The sequence below is a fragment of the Lygodium microphyllum genome, chromosome 7 (genome assembly GCF_053477565.2).
Source record: "Lygodium microphyllum isolate KBCC chromosome 7, Lygodium_microphyllum_v1.1.10, whole genome shotgun sequence".
Lineage (NCBI taxonomy): Eukaryota > Viridiplantae > Streptophyta > Polypodiopsida > Schizaeales > Lygodiaceae > Lygodium > Lygodium microphyllum.
The window spans coordinates 68,693,975-68,712,734 of record NC_141141.1 but is presented as its reverse complement, the minus strand read 5'-3'; the positions used below and the strand labels follow the sequence as shown (position 1 = coordinate 68,712,734).

General features: G+C 40.2%; 1 long non-coding RNA gene across 7 annotated transcripts in view; it reads left to right on the top strand.

The window, feature by feature from the left end:
• LOC148033559 (uncharacterized) overlaps positions 1-17,820 on the top strand; it is a 74,801-nt gene extending 56,981 nt beyond the window's left edge. For 2 of the 7 annotated variants that reach the window (XR_015691317.1, XR_015691321.1), the window contains 2 exons: positions 9,489-9,577; positions 9,741-12,743. This is a non-coding gene — a long non-coding RNA (uncharacterized LOC148033559). Of the gene's footprint in view, positions 1-6,016; positions 6,200-9,488; positions 12,744-12,775; positions 13,674-17,571 lie in introns of those variants that run through there. The other 5 variants (XR_015691322.1, XR_015691318.1, XR_015691323.1 and 2 more) reach the window with 5 other exon arrangements.
• Positions 17,821-18,760: the final 940 nt, after the last annotated feature.

The window sequence follows — 18,760 nt, the reverse complement described above, 5'->3', positions numbered from 1 at the left end:
TTTTGTAGGCGACAACGTCCTCAGCCTTGGCGACAACTTTTTGCTATGAGCGATAGTTTTTGTGTAGGTGATAGCCTCCTAGTGGCAAGCGATAGTTTTTTGTGTAGGTGATAGTCTCCTAGTGGGGCAGGCGACGATTGTTTTTTCTCTATCAAACACAACTTTTTGGGAGATTGCAAGTTCGAAGATGTCCTATCACTAGTTCTTTGCTGATTCGGAGGATGAGGTATCTATTCCTTTCTTTGAGAGATGGAGAGATTTTCGTGCTAGTTCATGTGACGATCGGAGGTCTCTTAGCCTGTTTGTACGGGATTCCTCTCTTTCTCGTTCTCTCCATGTCTCACAAAAGGCCCGTTCTACTGGCCTTTAAATGCCATTCATGGCACCCTCTATATAGGTGTTTGTACTTCTTGCCTAAAGAGGACCGACTTGATGGTTCTAACTACTGGCTCTGGTTGTGTAAAGTGGATTGTACCCTTGATACCTCCGATCTTTGGGAATTTGTTATCCACCCTATTCCCTGTTCGGTGGAGGATCCACCGTTGGATCTATTGAGAGTATAGGCATATAAACTCTCCTTATGCAGGAGTGGATAAGCGCAAGCAGGTGTGAATGGTCTTGAGGGGAAGGGAAAATCCTAACCCTAGTCAATTGGGGCTATATAAACAACCCATGGGTCTACATCAACTGACAGAGTGAGGTGACCCTAGTTGTACTCATAAGCAACTTTATAAGTAAGACATGTTCTTGTACTTTGTCTCTCCTCTCCCTCTTCTGCACACACTTCAATGTTGGCTTGCACTCTGACTTTTTGACATGGTACACTTATTGATAACTGTATGCACCAAGACTTGGTCACGGGATGTTAAAGTAGATGTCTGACTGGTGCTTTCTTCTTTATGATTCCTTTTTTCTTTATCCAAACAGGATTGGATGGTACTTGCCAATATAGGATTGGGAATATTAGTAAGAGTTGTTACAAGTGTGGGAAATAACTTTTTGATAGCTTTTAAAAGAATGACAATAGCATCCTCATCATGGATTGATGCTTGTAGTGAAGAAAGCTGTGCCATGAGGCCCTTCATATGAGAAATAAAATTTCCCAAGTCTTCTCCTTCTTTATATACCAAGTTGAAGAATTCAATCTTAAGGAAAATCTTAGTGTTTTTACTTTTAGCACCATATAGCTTTTCAAGCTCATCCCATTTCTCCTTGGCAGTGTAGAGTTGATCAACATGATGAATCAAGGATTTATCTAAGTGTAACATGATTATTGCTTGAGCGCGTTGATCATTCTCCACATCAGGAGGATTTGTAGAATCAATAGCTCTAGTCCCTTGAATGAGAGACCAATAATCTCTCTCCATCATTTTGTACTTAATGAGTACTTACCAGGGTGAAAATCTTTGCCTACAAATTTGAAAACAATGGTCGGCATAGGCTATAGGAAGGTCTTACTACTTGCTTAGTGCAAGTAGAGCCCATTGTACGAAAACAATGTAGATTTTACAATTAAAACTGCAAGGATGAGAATGGTTGAAAATCATATATATGGAATATTTCAAAATAGGACTTAGGTTAGGTGGTCCTTGCCTGTGACCAATCCTTTTTTATGTTTGATTGTTTTCCTTGGCTTTAGTGAAGTGAACTTAGACTGCACTTTTGGCTCCTCTTGATGATGTGGCTTTATTAGAGGAGTTCTTGGTGGAACAAGGCTGATCAATCAACTTTATACTATGGGATGAATCAGAGGAGAGTATAATAATACTCATTTCTTTGATTTACCAGCAGCAAACAGTAAGAAATACCAACTAAAAACATCAGTAGTGCTAAGAAGCACTTGTAGTAACTTTCATTCTTCTACTCAATAAAGATCGAACTTCACGAGCTTAGTAGTGTCCATGAAGTAAGAAAAACCTCTGCATTTAAGCTCCACAGGGCAGTAATTGATCCTAACAAAGGTTTTTTAGTGATTAGAATCAATGTTGATAATGCCCAAATTAAAAAATAAGTCAAACACCCAAGCTTGCAAACTTTTGGTTATGGTAGACTATGACCCATAGTTAAGGTTTTATCTGTAGCAGGCAGTAAGAAGAGAGTTAAGCGAAACCCTCTTAGGGAGAGATGGCCTACTACAGGGGCTACAAAAGCCCTATGATGACTGCTAGGATTACATCCCTTACAGTGCGTATTGTTGAACGAATTCTCTCGCTACCACAGACTACACTTGATCTGTGAAATGAATAATATTGGGCTGAGCACAACTGTACGTATTGTAGGGGGCGCAATTTGGGCGGCCATCATAGGGCTTTTGTAGCCCCTATAGCAGGCCATCTCCCCCTAAGAGGGTTTGTCTTAACTCTCTTTCTACTGTTTACTGCAGACAAAACCCTAACTGTGGGTCATAGTTTGCCATAGCCACAAGCTTGCAAGCTTGGGCGTTTGACTTATTTTTTAATTTGAGCATTATCAACACTGATTCTAATAATTGAAAAACCTTTGATAGGATCAATTACTACCTTGTGGAGCTCAAATGCAAAGGTTTTTCTCATCTCATGGACACTACTAAGCTCGTGAAGTTCGACCTTTATTATAAGTAGAAGAATGGAAGTTGCTACAAGTGCTTCTTAGCACTACTGATTTATTTAGCTGGTGTTTCTTACTGTTTGCTATTGGTAAATCAGAGAAATGAGTATTATTGTACTCTCCTTTGATTCATTCCATGGTATAGAGTTGATTGATCTGCCTTGTTCCACCAAGAACTCCTCTAATAAGCCACATCATCAAGAGGAGCCACAAGTGCAGTCTAAGTTTACTTCACTAAAGCCAAGGAAAACAATCAAACATAAAAAGGGTTGGTATAGAGTTGATTGATCAGCCTTGTTCCACCAAGAACTCCTCTAATAAGCCACATCATCAAGAGGAGCCTATCCCATGATATAGAGTGATTGATCAGTCTTGTTCCACCAAGAACTCCTCTAATAAGCCACATCATCAAGAGGAGCCAGAAGTGCAGTCTAAGTTTACTGCACTAAAGCCAAGGAAAACAATCAAACATAAAAAAAGGGTTGGTCAAAGGCAAGGACCACCTAACCTAAGTCCTATTTTGAAATACTCCACTATGATTTTCAACCATTTTCATCCTTGCAGTTTTAATTGTAAAATCTACATTGTTTTCGTTTTTGCATTAGTGGCCCTTTGTAAAGGATTAGACACTGCTACTTGCTACTTGCACTAAGCAAGTAGCAAGACCTTTCTAGGGCCTTAGCCTATGCCAACCTTCATCCTCAAATTCGTAAATTTGATGGCAAAGACTTTCATCCCTTGTAAGTACTTATTAAGTATAAAATGATGGAGAGAGGTTATTGGTCTCTCATTCAAGGAACTAGAGCTATTGATTTTACAGATCCTTTTGATGTGAAGGATGATCAACGTGCTCAAGCAATAATCATGTTACATTTAGATGAAATCATGTTACACTTGGATGAATCCTTGATTCATTATGTTGATCAGCTCTTCACTGCCAAGGAGAAATGGGATGAGCTTGAAAAGCTCTATGGTGCTATAGGTAAAAACGCTAAGATTTTTCTTAAGATTGAATTCTTCAGCTTGGTATATAAAGAAGGAGAAGACTTGGGAAAATTTATTTCTCATATGAAAGACCTCATGACATAACTTTCTTCAATGTAAGAACCAATCCATGATGAGGATGCTATTGCCATTCTTTTAAAAGCTGTCAAAAAGGTCTTTCGCACACATGTAATAACTCTTACTAATATATCCAATCCTACCTTGGCAAGTACCATCCAATCTTTTGTTTGGATGAAGAAAAAAGGAATCACAAAGAAGGAAGCACCATACAGACATCTACTTCAACATCCAGTGACCAAGTTGTGGTGTATACAGCTGTCAATAAGTGTACTTTTTGTAGGAAGAAAGGGCATATTGTAAACAATTGTTGGAAAAAATACCTTAAAAAATGAAATGTATAAATGTAAGAAGATAGGACATATTACCAGTAAATGTCCTAACCGTCTTGAAGTACCTAAATTGGAGGCCAATTTTGTCTTCCAATCCACTGATGATCGACTTTTGAGTCCTGTATCCTTTCTGCCTATAACCGTCCTTGTAGCCCGATCTATAAAGGCATCTTATTTTGGGTTAAGGAAGGTCATTCTCTTATACTTTGTATTCCAATGCCACTTGGCATTGAGGGGGGGGTGTTGAGAGTATAGGCATATAAACTCTCCTTATGCAGGAGTGGATAAGGGCAAATGTGTGAATGGTCCTAAGGGGAAGGGAAAACCCTAATCCTAGCTAGTTGGGGCTATATAAACAACCCATGGGTCTACATCAACTGATAGAGGGAGGTGACCCTAGTTGTACTCATAAGCAACTTTATAAGTTCTTGTACTTTGTGCCTCCTTTCTCTCTTGTGCACACACTTCAATGTTGGCTTGCACTCTATTTCTTCACAAGATCATCAATGGATCGTGCAGCCTTATGGGATCGTCTCAACTCTAGAGCTTGATCTTTCCTCTTTATGAGCTTATAGAATTTTGTCCTAGTGCATGTGCGTAGGTCGCAGAAAAAGCAACCGAAGTGTGGACAAAGCTTGCTTGTTTGTACCATCGGAAGACATTTGCCCATTGGATTACTCTTGAAAAGAAATTATGGATGCTTGCTATTGATGATTCTCCTTCATGGAAGGATTATATCAACAGGTTGAAGGACATGGGGATGAGCTTGCGTCCCTTGGTAGGATGATCTCTTGAGAGGATATAGCTACGATTCTTTCGACTGAGTTGCCATCTCCGTGATTTGATATCTTCTACACTAGCCTTTTTACATTGAGGACCCATGAGAAGCTTCTATGGGAGAAACTTGCCCCGCTTGTTTTGGAGCATGAGGAGTGCGCCAAAGAGGTAGCCAAGGGATCCACCGCCACCAAAGCTTTTATTACAGGTTCGAGAGGGGTGATTAAGAAGAAAGGGAAGTCAAAGGCTAAAAGACAAGAGAGTTCTTTAGGCCCTAACTCCGACTCGAAGAAGCCTAGATGCCCATACTGTGGAAAGGGGATACATCTAAAGGAGAAATGTTGGAAGAAGTACCCTCACCTTTCTTTGGGAGCGAGGATGGAGCTAAAACGTCCGAGCCTTCTACCTCTACTTCAACAGTTATCAATTAGTCAGTGTTCATATTGTTGACTTGGAGGAGCCTTCTTCAGTGGTTGCCTCATCTTTTGAGAGTCCTTGGCTGGTTAATAATGGAGCTTCTAGTCATATGGCTCCACAAGGTGATTTGTTGTATGATCTATGTCCTCCTGAGGGTTTTGTCACTATTGATGACATTGTATTAGTTCCTATTTGTGGTGTTGGCACTTTGCCTTTGTTTCCCAACCGCACTTCGAGCTCCCTTTCACAAGCCCTTTATGTTCCAACGGCTTTCCTAACAGGTTGGTAGGAGAGCGGGCTTTATAAGCTGCATTTCCATTCTCTTATGTAGTGTCCATCGAGGTAATTGTCTATTGCTACATGCATTCTCGCTTGTGCACCATCTTTTCCATAGCATCCTTCCTATCCCCCACCCTCTCCTCTAGTGGTTCTCTTGTACCCCCACCCCTTCCAAAGGGGGACGATCTTGTTAGCAGATTAGTCAGCTCAGGGTGAGTTTGTGCTGCATAGGCTATGGCCTTTTTATAGTATTTTTTTTGGCATTTTCTGGTGCCCTTTTTGGGGCCAGGGAGCATTTTATACCTATATATTGTTGGGACTCCCCTTCTCTTCTGTACTTCAGCCATCATTTGTAGATTCTTTTGAGAAGAGAGGAGCCGGTGCTAGGATGCCCACACGGCCAGTGACTCACTATTGTATACTGTTGTCTCGTGTTCGATATGGATTCCGTTTCCCGGGCATACATCTGAGTTCTCATATGTATTTGTGTTTATTTTTTTTTTCTTGTCTTGTGTTTCAACAGTTTATTTCAACATGTTGTTTATGCTTCCATTGCTGCACCACTTCTGACATGGTATCAATTTTCAAGATTTATGTTTCTGTTGTGTTTTCTTGCTGATTTCATGACTGTTTTCCCTCTTGCTAGTCAGGTAGCTGCTGCTCCAATCAAGCAACCAGTTTTGCCTGCGTTTTTTGCTGACATCAGCATCCGTACAGCCTGCGCATCCATTTCAGCCTGCGTTTTGGTATTTCTACATCTCCTCTTGGCTGGGCGCTTACGTCATCAAGCCGTTTTTACTGTTTTTGACAGTTTTTGACTGATTTCTTGACTTTTTACAGTTGATTTTGGCTTATTTTGATCAGCTTTTGGGTTATACTGCATGTGAACTGTTGCTTTTTGCAGTCTATGCTCGTGGTTTGGCTGTGTTCTCTCTCCCAATCCCTTCTTTTCTCTACTTCTTTTCTAAATCCTCTCCAGATGGCTCCTCCATACACATCCACTGATGACAAGCTCCATGGCCTTGATTATTACATGTGGAGTGTGGTGATGAAGGCTTGGTTTATTCAGAAGTGGTTATGGTACGTGGTTAACAGAGCTGTGGCACGTCCTTGACAACCTTCTCAAGTTCCATCTGATTTTGATGAAGACAACCATGAGGAGGTAGTGCTTAAATGGGATTTAGATGATACCCGTGCTTATTCCGCCTTACTTCGATGCATTTCCAAAGAAGTCCTACCAGTGGTCACCTCTTGTACGACAGTTTCAGACGTATGGTCGAAGTTACAGTTGATGTGTGAGGCTCCTTCCACCATGTGGGCCGTTACTCTCTATGGCCCAGCTCCAACAACTGAAGTTTGAATCCAAAGATACGATTCAATCCTTTCTACTTTGTGTTACCCAACTCCAGGACTCGCTTCGCACTATGTAGTCTGCCTTATCAGAGGCCTATCTTGTTGGTACGGTACTCTACAAGCTTCCTCGGAAGTTCGATGGAGTGGCGAATTCTTGACGGGCGCAAACATCTACGACTCCTGTCAGTTTTCTTCACATGTCCTCCATGCTACTTGAGCATGAGGCTCTACTTTGCGACTACAGGGGAGGCTTTCGTCACATTATGGAGGTTCAGGTGAGGCTTTTGCAGCTTCAGAGAGGGGTTCAAAGATGAAGAAGTTGAAGGCCCAATGTTACCACTATGGCAAGAAATGTCATTTACGGAAGGAATGCAAAGAGTTAGCGGTTTCCAGGAAGAGAGAAGCAGAAGACGAAGCAGGATGTGGACTCCTCCGACGAGTCATCATTTGCCTCAGATTCCGATTATCCTCCAGCCAAGGCGAAGTCCAAGGCGTAGAAGAGATCCTCTTCTCTGGATCGAGGGAAGGGCTTAGTGGCCCCTTTCTCAGCTGCTTTCTAGTGGTGTTGATGCGGACATCCCTCACAACTCTCCAGTGCCAGAGAGGGAGTGTGAGAGGGTGGTGAGATGGGGTAGCCTTGCCTCATCTATATGTCTATACAGATGCACAGGATCCAGAGAGGGACTTCCCTGACGCATCGATTGAAGTCTGGTAGATACGTCCTGGAGCTAGGATTGCCATCCAGGTTCATGATGGGCTGGTTACTTGACAGAGAGCGGGAGGCTTTCGTCTGGAGCTCACATGAGGGGACACTTTGGTAGTTTTGGCAGAGGGCGGGGATTCCATGGTCACATGTTTAGAGACATGTTTGGCAGATTGGTCTCATATGTCCTGAGTGACATAGGTGACATAACACAGAGAGTTTATGCTCAGGATTAGTCAGCTCAGGGTGAGTTTGTGCTGCAGAGGTTATGGCCTTTTTATAGTATTTTTTTTGGCATTTTCTGATGCCCTTTTTAGGGCTAGGGAACATTTAATGCTGGCCGACTGCATTTAATGCTCCCCCCATTTTATACCTATATATTGTTGGGGCTCCGCTCCTCTTCTGTACATAAGCCATCATTTGTGGATTCTTCTGAGGAGAGAGGAGCCGGTGCCATGGTGCCCACACAGCCAGTGACTCACTACTGTATGCTGCTATCTCGTGTTCGATATGGATTCCGTTTCCTAGGCATACATCTGAGTTCTCATCTGTATTTGTGTTTTTTTTTTTCCCCTTGTCTTGTGTTTTAGCAGTTTATTTCAGCATGTTGTTTATGCTTCCATTGCTGTACCACTTCTGACACATCTCAGTGCTGTGGCTGTGGTTTTCCTCGCCCTAGTGTTTCAGAGGGGGACTTCCCAAGATCATGAGGAGCTTCTTCATCGGAAGTCTTCATCGACGGACTTCATTGACATTGGCATTCCTCTTGCCACCCTAGGATTCGTCTCTTCCTTGGCCCTTTGCCACATCTAGGATTTGAGAGGGGGTGTTAGCAATCATGTTTGTCATGCCATCTCTTGCTTGTGAGCATCAATCTGAGCCAGATGCGAACTCATTCTAGAGTGGTTATCGGGGTGCATTTCTTTTGTCTGTCGGGTTTTAGTGTGTTCATGGCCAGTTTCTGCATTTCGCAGGCTGTCCACACGTGCCGTTGGATTTTTTTTGTGCCACTTGTATTTTTTGGGTATTTTTACCAGCACGACCAGCATTAAATGCTGTTGGCAATTTTTTTGGCATCCTTATGGGGCAGGTCGGCCAGATTTGGGGGATTATTGGCTATTTATAGCCCGCCTGTCTCCACTCTTCATTATCATCAGGTCATCTTCCTTCCTTTTGGCAGGTGCACACTCCAACTCCATCATCTTCCTCTGTCTCTGGTGCAACTGTCGTCATCAGCTTGATCTGGTGCCCTCATTGATGCTAGGGGCTGCATGCAGGGACTGATCAGTCCATCATCATTGTATCAGCATTCTTCTTCAGCCAGTGCAGTATTCCTCCCTCATCTTCTGTGTTCTCTCTCTCTCTCTCTCTCTCTCTCTCTCTCTCTGTGTGCCTCTCTTTACGTTTGTGTTTCTCTTCCATTGCGTACTCTCACGGTCACTAGGATCCTATTTTCCATTCAACATTCATGCATCATGCCACACACCCAATCTTTGAGAGTCCAGCCTTTACAGAATTCTGGGAGCTTATAACACCGTAGATACATGGGCTCAAGAGCCACAAGTATGGATCTCCTATTGTGCCTTCCATATCAGGACTCCAGCTAAGGTGCATTGCCTAACATGAGATGCTTTCCTAGGCCTGTTGGTCTTCTGAAACAAGAAGATTGGTGGTTGTGCCATATTTATCCATTTACTACATCCTATTCCTTTTTGCTTGGAATTTGTTGTTCACCCTCAGTGTATTCAGATGCATGTTAAGTTTTTATTATCCAAAAAAATGAGAATCTGTAAAATAACACTTAACAGGTGCATATTAGATGCAAAAAGCTACTTTTCTTTCTGCAACTGAGCTGAGGCTTTCCATTGTGGTGCTAGAAATTTACAATGATCATGTTTTCAAAAACTTCAGTCCTTAGCTGCTTTAATAAACCACGTGAACCTTACCAATGCTGTTTCTCTGTCATATGATTTATGCAGCTGCAGCATCAGTTTCTCGGTGTCATTGTACTCCTCATCAAAGCCATACTCAATAGTTATGGCATCAAACCTGGATAAAAAGTTATCAGGTAAGTGTATGTGCGAGCCATATGCTCTATATGAGCAGAAAAACACACCTTACCTGGCTTGAGTTTTTTCCTTTGGGAGGGATGTTGTGCCTGGATCTTTAGTAGCTGTCACAAGTTTGATCTGGATCTGTGTATAGACATGAACATTGTCTACTTCTTGCAGAAGGTTCTCATAACAAGGTCATGAATCAAACAAGTCCAGATATCTAACCAGGAGATTGTTAACATCCTCTGCAAAACAGCACAGATAGAAAACATGTATTTGGTGGATGGTCAAAATGGTGAGAAAGGCTGATGGGAAGTCATATTTGCCACCAACTTTATAATGAAGTGATTAGAGGAAAAACCTGAAAAGAATCTCACTTTACGATCATAAATTAGCACGATGCCTCCTGCATGTTTATTGTAAGCATTATTTCTTTCTCAGAGCTATCACGCACAAGAGACGAGCTGAATTGTGGCAAAGTGCAGGTTAGAAATAATCTCGTAGATTTAGGGGAGAGTGTTGTACCCATAAGTATTCCAGAGAGACGGAGTGCTAGTGGTACCACTGGGTTTAAGATCTGCTCACTGTAACTCAAAAAAGAAGGCTGATATGCTAAGCTTTTGCATTTATCGACGACTTAGAAGCAACATTACACATTCTGATTTGTGTTAGGCTGTTGCATTCATTAAGTACTTAGAAACGACAATATACATTCCAACATTGTACGATGGAGGGCACTGGGGCGCTTTTATTACCAAATATCTGCTATGTCTATCTGCTCGGCTTTTCTTCTGTTTATTTTTGCATGCATAGTTGCTGCTATCCTGGAAAAGGTGCAAGAAAAGATTATGGGAATTCTCAAGAAAGTTGCTTGAAAACCTTGGTTGTACATGAGGAAGTAGAGGATCTGCTTCAATGTTTGTGCCTACTTATGCATTATCGACTTACTAGGAATTAACACGAACCAAATTAGTATACCAGAAAGTTTGGTTAACCCAATGGTTATATCCATCCCGACTTGAAGCTTACCAGATTTGGCCGAGAGGTCCTTTTCTGGATAGTAGCTGGTTGGAATAAAACATCTTTTGAAGCAGTTAAGTCAAAACATTGGAACTTATGCAGCCACCTGTACCGCAAATTCAATAAGACTTTCGATCAGCAAGGGAGAAAGAATGCATGTGACACGGTAGAGTAGGGAGCGTCTGCAAGGATATTTCGTGTTCCAGTTTCCAGGGAGACGATGGTTTCTGAAAGACCAAAAGGTTAAAGGACAAAAAGAGCCTGCAGAAAGAACGTGGAAGCAGAAAGGCTAGAGAAACTCTGTGAACTTAAGAATAAGACGCCTGTATAGAGAGAGAGAGAGAGAGAGAGAGAGAGAGAGATTGGAGCTTCAGCAGGTGATTGGATGAAATGAAGCGTTGCGTGGAAGAAATGTAGCTTTAGTTGTGTTGGCGATGGCTGGGAGATGAATGACTGAAGCTTGAAAGCTTTTCATGGCGGCTTTCATAACAGGAATGTACTAAGTTGCAGAAATGTACTAACCTTCTGTTTGTCTGAACGGGCAAGAAAATTAACGACCTGAGCTGCATACCATTCAAGCAATGGTGAGGAGTCGGAATGCACTACACACCTGCTGCTGGATAGATACAGGAACGCAGGTTCAGCGGTGGCTTCGCCTGCCTGCGGAGAAGACGCTCGCTGGTTTGAAGCAAGCAAGCCTTTCAGTGCAAGATGGACGACTACGACCTTAGGGGATTTTGTTCCGGGCCCTGGGGTCTAAAACAGTGTTCACGAAAAACCAAGGTTTAATGTTAAATGAATGTGGGAAAAAAACATTTAATTTGAGAAACTTATAGTTAAAAGTTTCTGAATCTGCTACCAGAAATGTTTTCTGACGTACAAGAACGGTCTAAAAGTTACTAAAACCACGAGTCCCTTAGACATATGAGTCCCTTAGAAGCGGGTGTGCATGTTTGTATTTATGTGTTGCAATCCATAGGAAAGACAAAAGCTAAAACCTCAACTACATTGGTAGAGTTCCTTAGTGTTAGTTGCATTTAATACGATTTCAATTTGTCTATAGGCTGCCCTAATATCAAAACATTCTCAAAAGTATAGTGAAAATGAAAACATTTGAGAAGTTAGTTTTAGCATTACTTTAGCATTACATTGCATATATTACACTCGTATTCATACAGTTGAGTTGCTACACAAAGTTACTCTTCTTATCAAAGAAAACCACCATAGAAAGTGAGTTTTTCAATGTTCTTCTACATCTCATTCTTGCATTTTCCTTGGAAATTATCATTGGATGGAAAAATTTGACATGGAGTGAGCATCCCCACATGAAGTACAAAGATTACTATACTTACATGAAGGCATACTTTTGATACTTTTTCGTGGAGTGAACATACCATTGTAAATTAGAAAAGCTAAAATCTTAAGGTTGTGTATCTCTAGTTTCCCCATAAGAGGTATTCCTTCAACAAATGATTATAAGTTCTTTTCTTTTTTGGTTTGAAATTTTTTACCTCATTATTGAATTATAGGTTTTAATTTTCACCACATTTTATAACAAAAAATATACATAGGTTCTTAATAGTCGTTTTTGGTAGGTGGGTTGGGAGGAGTATGAAGAAAGCATGCAACAATAACACATTTACTCAAAAATGGCGAGGGCTTGGCAAAATTTGACTAAACAACAATAAAGTTTGTAGTAGCTATGTGCCTTTGCTTGCTTAATTATGCTCCAAGGTGAATATATGATCTAGTGTGTAGAAATTATTGCTAAAGCTTGCATGTCTAGTGGCTTGGACAGCCTTCCTTTGGCTAAGGGACTAAGATTTGACTCAAGTTTATCTTAACCAACATATGCCCAACCATGGTGGTCATGCGATTACCAAGGCCCATGGGGTCACTTGATTTGTTTATAAGGGTAGGGGTGATGGGGTGTGTGGCTCCAAATGTCATGGAAGGCCTCTACGAGTGCCCTATTGAAGATAGATGGTAGAAATGGAGCTAGAGTGGTGCGGATGTGAAAGAAGTGATCCTTAAGTGTCTACATCTACTCTCTAATCCTCACTCCAATCTTCTCTATTGATATCATGTGTTTTTCGTTGTACCATAGACAAATGGATTCTAAAGAGGCTAAAGTTGTCATTTTGCATGCCATTTCCTCCATTGATTGGCAATGTTTCTTGTGTTTCTTGTAGGTTTCCTAAAGGATATCTATGGAGACCATGATGATAGGTGAGATCATATGGATTAGGAAGATAGGTGAGATCATATGGATTAGGAATGTGGGGATTGTCAAAGTGACAACCAAGATTTTGAAGATTGGTGTTTAGAAAGTTGTAATTGTGATGGTTGTTGCCTAGACCATCGAAATTGACACAATGATCGTGATGCACATTGTAGGATGGGGGGTTTATTTTCGATTACCATATTATCTTTTGCACCCTTATTAATCTTCCAAGGCTAGAAGTCTTGATCGATTATCTTGGCACCCTAGGTGTAGGTGTTTGTTCTATCCTCTCTATTAAGATAAAAAAAGTTGGATAGGATGAATTGTTGTCTATGGTCATAGAAAGTCTAGTACATCCTCAACACATTCGACCTTTGGGATTTCATGATAGTCCTTGTTCCTTAACCTATTGGGGATCCCAATGTTGGAGGAACTTGATTGCTATATGGGATTGAATCAACATAATAGAGCTCTCTCTTTTTGTTTTATGAGTTATGTAGATTTTGTGCTTCACGTAAGACACATTTGAGAGATTTGGAAGAGATTGGCATATCTTTATTAGGTCTAGATATTTGGGTACTGGATAATGTTCGAGTTGAAGCTTTGCAAACTATTTGTATGACGATTCCCCTTTCATGCATGACCACATCAACAAGATGGTGGAGATTCAAATGAGCTTGCATCACTTAGTAAGATCATGGCTTTGGAGGACCTTGCTATGACACTTCTCTCACTTCTTGCTCATTGAAGTATGATATGATCTACACCCCTTTTTCACCTCTCATATAGAGTATTACTATCATTTGGGAGGAGCTAGTCTTGGTGGTGCTTGAGAAGAATGAGTATCATAAGTAATTTGATTTTGGTGGAGCTAAATCATAGAGCAATGTCTTTGTGCTATCATCTTCAGGTAAAGGATAAGCCAAGTAGAAGGGAAGATGAAGTCCAACAAATGGGAGCCATCTTCAGACTTTGCTGTAGATTTAGCAAAGTTTCAAGTGTCTACATTGTGGCAGGACCTTGCACCTTGAGGAGAAGCCTTGGAAGAAATATCCTCACCTTCATTTGAGAGTGAAGGATGGAGCCACATCATCATAGCCTCTCTCTACCTCTCTTCTTCGTCTACCATTGCTATTGCTAATGACTCAATTTTCCTTTCCATTCATGAGATGGAGGTGCCTTCTTTGAAAGCCTCATTGCTTGAGGAGCCATGGCTAATCAATAATGGACCATTGAGTCATATAACTCCTTGAGGGGATTGACTCTAGGATCTCCATTTATTTGAGGGTACAACTATGGAGGTATGCTAGGGTTTGCAAAAGAAAACATAGAGTATATGACCATGATTGATACATAATGAACTTAATGTGCCTTGAGGATATTTGAGAGGGGTAGTTCTTTGGTATTTTGAGATCGCTAGATCATATGTTGGAATGATAATGACCAATAAAAACTATCTAGCGGTGATATTCAGCACTCTTGAGGAGATAATTGTGTTCAAGATCAATTGATCCGGCATGTAGAAGTGTTGTTGGTAGCATTGATCAATTGGTGGAAGCAACCATTGCTTTGGGCTGTGGTTGGTTTGTATTTGGAGGAGATGGTCGATTATTGTGGCAAGCATTAACCAAATTTGATGAGATAGGCCTATCTCTAGAGTAAGGCTTTTTCTTTCCCTTTGGATTTAAAGTTTATGACATAAAAGATTGATTGGATTCGCATTTGAAAGATTAATTCACATTAGTTTTTTTATAGGATTGTGATGTTTAACAATAAAATACATTTGATAGAGAAGGTTGCTTTGTTTAGAGTGCTTGGTGTAAGTGTTTGTGGTGTAGTTCCTTTGAATTATTGGATATATTATGCATACTGTGTTTATTGGGAGGCGTCGCTTGTACACAAGTGTGAGAAGCAAAGGTAATTGATCCACTGTGTGATGTTGAGTTATGGTCCTTGTGTTGTATCTTGTTTTTTTAAAAATGTTTTTGAGTTCTCATTGTTGAAAAGTAGTAATTGAGAGAGAAAACCATTGTTGGGTATTGTGTTTGTTGAAATAGATTGCTTTGCACTGGGCTATATGGATATTTTTCTTTGTTGTTCTATAAAGATGCCCTAATGAGTTGTATTTGTTGGCTTAAGTCATTGTCTGCTACTATTGACATTCCTTCATATTGTGGATTGTGTTCATATAGTTCATCACTCACTTATCATATTTCCTAGTATCCTTGTTGAGGAGTGCCATTTGACCTTGACTTTGGATGTTTGACTTGACCTTTGACCATAGAGATGGCCAACTCTTCTTCCTGAGTTTCATGGAACAAATTGCAAAGATCTGTAAAGGTTTTTGGAAAACTAGAGCTAAGTTCTTAGTCCATGGAGCAACAAACCCTACAAGAAGCTCTAGATACTTAAATACTAGTTGCAAGGAGAAGGGCATGATTGGATAAAACTATGAGCAATACTTGAGTTTATAAGATCTCTAAAGAGTTGAAATATGAGGCCACAATGACTACATTTCTAAGTAGATTCCAAAAGGGGGAAAGCTAGGTAAAGCTTTGGATAAGGATAGTCTTGTGAGAAAAGAGAGAAAATATTAGAGGACATTGCTAGAGAGTTTGAAAAGGCTTTGAGAGCAATGGAAGTCAATGTTGAGTGAAGGTGAATTAGCCCCAAGCATGTTGAACATAATTTACTTTTTGGAGAGGTTAAGGGAAAAGTGGAGAGCTAAAGTGGAGCTAAAGGGTCCAGAGACTTTTGAGAAGCAATGAGGTGGTAAAGTACCAAAAGAAAAAGATGAGAAAGAGAATAGAGTTGGGATTGATTAGAGCGCCGCCTATAAAACCACAAAAAATTTCAGTATATTGAGACATTAAAACTAGTCCACATGTGAGAATGATACATGTCAATCACATCCACCTTAAGAGAGGTCTTTCTTTTATTTGAGTCAAGGGGTGAGCCTACTTGTGAGGTGCCAAGAAAGGCCATTGAGAGAAGAAAATTCTAATGGTATTTGAAGAAAAGAGCAATGATTCTTGTAGAGTTGCCTTGAGACTATATATATTTCCATCACAAGAGAAGGGTGACCATGAAGGCGAGTGCTTGGCCTAATGAGAAGAACCATAGTGAAGAGTCCATAAGTGTGAGTTCCTATCCATTGAGCATTGACGATTCAGAATAATTGAAGAGTGGAGCGACTAGTGTCTTCTAACAGCTCAATGAATAAGAACGAGTATATAGACACTGTGACAAAACATGAGGGGGATAAAGATAAGTTTGCAATGGATAAAGATGACTAGGAGAGAGAGATGAGTTTAGGGGGAGGTGGGGAGTGCCAAGATAGTTTGGAAAGCTTTGATAATTGGAGTGTCTCAATAGCTTATTTGGAGTGTCTTGATAGCTTATTTGTTGAAGGAGAGAGTGTGATGTAAGAATGATTGAGGATAGTTCAAGTTCAAGGATTCTTATTTTTTAAGAGAAGAGAGCATTGAGAATGATTTTTTGGAATTTTTGGAAGTTGCCTTACATGAGTTACAAAAGAGAGAGGGCTTTCAATTTGGCTTAAGTGATTGAAACATTGAATTGTCCAAGAAAGTTGACATTATGATTGAAGTTGTTGAGAAAGGATTGGAAGAGGAGTTTAGATATCTTACTGATAACATTTTGAGAGACTTGGTATTTGGAGAGTCGAAAGATGTGGTTGTAAGCTCTAAATTGTTTAGCGAGAGTGCTTATGATCAAAACCTTGAATTGTCCAAGGAAGGTGATCTTAGGGTTGAAGTTGTTGAGAAGGGATTGGAAGAGGAGTCTAGATATCTAATTGATAAGATTTTGATAGGCTTGGTATTTGAAGAGTCGAAATATGAGGTTGAGAGTTTCAAATTATTGTTTACTGAGAGTGGTCGGGATGTGAGTATGTGTGAGTAGCATGAGGGTGTTGAGACAAGTGTTGTCCACTTGTTGAGTGTCTATTGTGATGGAATTGAGTGTCTAGTGATGGTATTGAGTTGTAGGAGTTGAGTTATGGGGTGTTAGAGATTGGTTTGGAGTCTTGGAGAGACTCTAGCTGTTGTGACAGAGTTTGGTGTTCCAAGTTGTGGAGTGACTTAGTTTGATGATGCGAGTGGTTGTGGTGTCGTTGAGAGTGAGTTGAAGTTGAAGAACCTTGCCTATTATGTCTCAATATGAGTTTTGTTGTTGGGTGTCATTGAGATAAATGTTGATTTTGGCAACAATATTGTGAACTCTTCATTGGAAGACTTTGAGATTTCCCTGTGTTCCTAGAGTTGATTGTTTTGAGCATGAGTTGGATTCACATTCAAATAGGTTAGATAGCCATGAACATAATACTTGGGTCAAGGAAGACTAGTTTCCCATTGAGGAAGTGGGGATTGAAAGCATTGTTTTAGAGACAATTTTTCTTGACATACAGATTTTTGAAGAACTAGACAGAATATATTTGGACCCGATACATGATTGATTGATAGATTTTTCATCATTTTATAATTATTGTTGTGCATAAATGCTTGTAGGCTAGTGAGAGGGCTAAATACCTTACAAATTTTCGTGATGATCAGAAATCCTCTAGGACTACTCATCTTAGTAGATAGTGATTATGTGTTTGTTGTAATGTGTGGTTTGCTTTGTGCTTTTGTAGCTTAGGAATTTTGTTCATATGCTAGATTTAGATTATTTCATAGATGTTTTGGTTTGAATTTATTTACACAAGTTAAATTTTATTGATTGAGAATATGTTTGCTATGTTAGGAAATCTTGGAACGACATCGGAGTAGCTAGACATCGTAAAGAATATGTAAAATTTTTAAGCATTTGATTTGCACATAACTGTAACTTGGATTCATGAGCACTCCAAAAACACATTTGTCAAATTGTTGCACATCGGGGTTGTCTCACTAGATTTCATTTACTTGTATGCCAAGGATTTGGGAGTATGCATGTATAATCTATCAATGAGCACTTGCATGGCACAAGGCCCCTTGTGGCGATGTGCGGTTAGATGCATGCAATATAAAGGTTGTGATATGTAAAATAACTATTGGGTTCGAATTTCAAATGTTCATTAATAGAGTTTGTGAAATACCTATTAGATGCATGCAATATAAAGTTTGTGGCCAGTATAGAAAAGATTGGAGGCAACAAAGGTACCGAATTGAAGCAATATGATTGGCAAAAATTGCATCAAAAATCAAGGGGTTACTCTTGGAGTCTTCTACTCAATCAATACCTTCAAACTGGTGCTCTACTTGTTGCTCTAGAAGTGAACCTTTGTCCCATAGTTAAAAGAAGAGAGATGATTACTGAGTAGTAAGGAGGGTTTCTTGGCATCCACCATGGCAACTTCAACCAAAATCTTGAAAGAAAGAGGAAAGAGAAAGCCTGTTTGAAAAGCAATTAGATTTCTAATCTTGACTAACTCTTTTTTTTCCATTTCATACCATTTTATCTCCAAAATGGCTTGTTTCTTGTCCACGACTTGCCATTTTGTCCATGATACTTCCAACTTTGTCTTCATGTACTCGAGTTAGCTTTGAGTAGGTTGTCCTTGGTCTTTGTACTTATCCACTTCCAAGTCGACACCTTGTCCTTGAGTAATTAGAATGTAACTAGTGTGTGAAGGAAATCTAGAGAAAGATTGAACCAAATGGATCAAAGACTAGTGCTTTGATAGCACTTGCCAAGAAGAGGGTTGAGAGAGAGAGAGAGAGAGAGAGAGAGAGAGAGAGAGAGTAACGAGGAGAGAGAGACTAAAAAGATAGGAAAGAAGAGAGAGAAGCCATGAAAGATATGAGCAAGGAGGTGAGATGAGAGACAATAATTGTATTGCTATAAGAGATGTCAAAAATTACATGTCTCACTCCTTTTATACCTATACCAGTGTGACAAGGTATTATCAATAATCTCTCACTAAAACATGTCTTCCCAACTTCTTATATAT